We start from the raw sequence: 4,045 nt of genomic DNA, 5'->3' as shown, positions 1-4,045 counted from the left end.
ATGCCCTTATTCTAATCCTATATTCATATTAGGAACTAAACATTTTTTCTGAAATAAGATGCCAAGTAATTTTCTTTTATTCGTCTAGTGAGAGGATAGAGGTGGTATGTTAAAGAAAGCAAAAAAAAAAAAAAAAAGGAGTAGGTGGGGTGTAGGGGATGCAGATCCCATATAGATATCTTTCTGTGACATTTAGTGGCTTACTCATATACGTAAGAGCTGTTTTAAAAAATAGATTCTCCCAAGAGGTTTAAATCTACCTAATATTCACAGCTTAGTGCACTTACATGGATAATTTTTTGGTGAGGTCTAATGCTTGATTTATAGAAAATGGTGATTAAGAACTTTACATAAGAAGAAGTTGACACCTACAAAGCTGAAGACACATAATTGGTTAGAAGCCAAGGCAAAAATCTACTCTTGCTTTCTTAACCCTTGTCCAAAGTTTTTTTACACAATTAAGTACAGCTTATTTTTCCCCTGTTACCCAGTTGATATGCACGAAATAAAGAAAGGGAATTCTGGTTTGAGAGAGAGGGAGAAGGGAAAGAGATGTTTTTTGTTTTTTGTTTTTTTGGGAATGAGACGTTGGTCGGGGCAAGTGGACCTAAAAGGAATCCCAGGGGGTTAAGGTGCAGGGAGGACGATGATGCATCTCCACTTGCACAATTCTTCTAGAATTGGTTGGTAGCTCTCATGCCAGGCTTTTGGTAGATTTTCTTCTACTACTTCAACTATATCAGCTTTGTAAAGCACAAAGCCCTCACCATCAAGTACAGGAAGGGAAAGCAGAGTCATAGAAAGGTAGTGATACTAAGACCTGGAGATTCTGGTTAATGGATAACTTTTGAGAATGGGGCAATCTCGTTTTGTTTTCTTCTACATTTATTGAGCACCTGTGCTGACAAAAGCACTGGGTCTAACCCAGAGGGCAGAGATGAACAGCACAAGGTCCCTGCCCTCAAGAAGCCACAGTCCAATAGAGGAGACCTTCTCTGAAGTAATTACTGTACTGCATATTATATCCATTGATCCAAGGGTGTGTAAGGCACTGTGATAATATGGAAATAGAACAGAATTCTATAGAGAGTGGTCAAGGAAGGCTTAAAATTCTCTCTGCACATCGAGTCAAAACTCCTTATTGTGGCATTCTTGAGCTTCTATTTATTATCTAATTCATCATCATTATTGAGCATCTACTATATGCTAGTTGCTAGAGATAAAACACAAGGTAAAGGAGACATTTGCCCTGGAGGAACTCACAGTGTAGTGCAGTTATTCTCAATCCTGGCTGCAGTTTAGAATTGTGGGAGAGCTTTAAAATATGAGTACCCAAGCAAGACTTCCAAATGTACAGATGACTTGAAAACCACTGGTATAGTGAGACAGATATATATGTGAGCAGATAATTAGGTATGGTTTTATATGACTAAAGGTCTCAAAGGTTTAGAAGAGTAATAAATCAGGCATTCAATCCAGCTTCAGGCTAAGGAAAGAGTCCTTGAAGACTTTGCTGTGCAAATGGTTCTTGCTTGAGTTGAATTGTGAAGGGTCAGTAGAGTTTAATTAGGCAAAGGATGTAAGGGAAGCGTTGCAGGCAGATACAAGTACCTGGGTGTTGAAAAGAAACCACAGGCCCCAAATGGAGTCACTTAGGTTAAGCTCTACCAAGTCTTGATACTTAACCTAAGTGTAGTCTCAGCCTCTTCCTTGAGTGGAGTTTTAAGCCAATGAACCTGGAATTTCCTGATCAGTACTACAAAGGAAACCTGCATAATAAGACTCTTGAGAAAGTGAAATAACCTTTTCCTTTGCTAGTAACTTCCTTGTCCCACCCAGTTTCTGCCTTTAAAATCCTTCCTTCCCTTTTGTAGGACTCCTTGGAACACCCTTTTGTTTGTTAGAGGAGAAACTACGTGATTCGTGAGTTGTTGAATAAAGTCGATTAGAGCTTTAAATTTACTGAGTTGAATTTTTGTTCTTTAATATGGATAAACACCCAGAGGTTTCCAATTTTTTTTCTGCCGTCCTCACTTCTCATCCCTACTCATAACCATGGCCCTAAGGCTGTAACCCCATTCCCACCACACCCCTGCTTCATGAGCTCTGTGCTGTAGTTTTGCTACCCTACTTACCATTCCTAACCATGCCATGCAATTTCCCTTTGCTACAGTGTCCTTCGTCTATTACTATAAAAAACCTTACTAGCTCTTCAAGGCCTCACTCTAGTTGTACTCTCTAAATCAGGGGTCAGAACACTATGGTCTGTGAGCCAAATCCAGCCTGCCACCTGTTTTTGTAAATGAAGTTTTATTGGTGGGGGGAACCTTGGTGGTGCAGTCAGTTAAATGCCTGACTCTTGGTTTTGGCTCAGGTCATGATCTCAGGTTCATGAGACAGAGCCCCATGTTGGGCTCTGTACTCAGCACATTCTGCTTGAGATTCTCTCTCCCTCTCCTTCTGCCCTCCTGCATGTGCTCTCTCTCTCTCTCTCTCTCAAATAAATAAATAAATATTTTTTAAAAATAAAATTTTATTGGAACACAGCTATGTTCATTTGTCCAGACATTGTCTGTGGCTACTTTTGCATTACAACAGCAGAATCAAATAGTTGTTTCAAAGATAGAATGGCCTCCAATCTTTGTCTTTGAAATAATAGTTATTTAACGTTTCTGTTTCAATTTCAAGTAACATGACAATAATCATAAAAGCTGAAGTATGTTTTATGTGATTAAATCAGGTGCTGTGTATTTGGTGGATGCTGTGATGTGCCACCCTGATTCCTCTTCAGAATGAGGATTTCTTCTTCCAGTAGCCAAAAGATAGCACTTGGCTGGTAGCTTTTGGCTGTGTTGGAAGAAAAACTTCACCTCAGGTCATGATTCTTCTGGGATAGTCTTCATCTAATGACTCATTTTTCTGGGAAGAATAAAGATCTGGTCCCTTAAACTCCAACTCAGACCTGAGGAGCCGTCTTAGTACCAGTTTCTCATGGATGATGGAAATTCAGCCTTTTCCTATGCCTAAGCCTGCTTTTTTCCACAGGTGTTGATATCAAGAACACTCACTAAGTTCCTTCTCAGGACGTGCATCCTGTGACAATAGGTACCAAGATTGGTTCACAAGCACAACACTGAATTGGGATTTTGGAGCTGACCACCATCTCCTGGCTGCCAGTGAGGATGCCATCCCTGATAAGTAGAAATAAGAAGGAAATACTAATCATAAGGGCAGTGAATTATCTGGCTGCTAAGCTCTACTGGTACCCTGAAAAATAGAGCAAAAAGCTGAGATAAATCAGCAGTTAAATGCTGAGTGAGAAGGCCAAAGGGCCTCCCTGAAAATACACAAAGAGGTTCTCATCTCTTAAATTGGGAGAGGAAGGGTTCAAAAAGAGGACTAAGGATAGAATCTTATTGTAAGAACAGTTGAAGAAGGTCTGCTATGCCAAGATTGGGCAAGTGGGCCCTGACACAAGGGATGGATACATCTGTGTTGATATCCTTCCAATAATTTTATTTATACTTATTTATCTATTTAAGATTTCATATATTCATTTGAGAAAGAGAGAGGGTGCACACAAGCTGGGGGAGGGGTAGAGAGGGAAGAAAAAAGAACAAGCACACCCCATGCTCAGCATGGAGCCCAATGTGGGACCATCTGATTGTGACTATGAGACCATGACCTGAGCCAAAATCAGAGTCGGCCACTCAATCAACTGAGCTACCCAAGAGCCCATGTTCCTCCAAGAATTTGAAATTTCCAGATTACACTGAGTCCTCTGAGCCTGCATAAATGGCTCACTTGTCCTCTCTGTTAAGGGAGGACACACACACACACACACACACACACACACACACACCATGCTCAAATTTACTACAGAGGCTTCTCCTGCAGTAAAGACAAGTGCAAGACATTATGCACTTTATTCAGGATGCCCCCCTCCCTGCATATCCCCTCTTAACCACTAGGTCAATTACTGGGGTTAAATCACGGAATAACTCTGCCAAGGACCTGCTGGCACTGCTAGAGGGGGAAAGAACTA

The sequence above is a fragment of the Canis lupus genome, chromosome 1, assembly GCF_011100685.1.
Source record: "Canis lupus familiaris isolate Mischka breed German Shepherd chromosome 1, alternate assembly UU_Cfam_GSD_1.0, whole genome shotgun sequence".
In the NCBI taxonomy this organism is placed as follows: domain Eukaryota; kingdom Metazoa; phylum Chordata; class Mammalia; order Carnivora; family Canidae; genus Canis; species Canis lupus.
The sequence above is the reverse complement of the archived record's forward strand: the minus strand, read 5'-3'. Positions refer to the sequence as shown.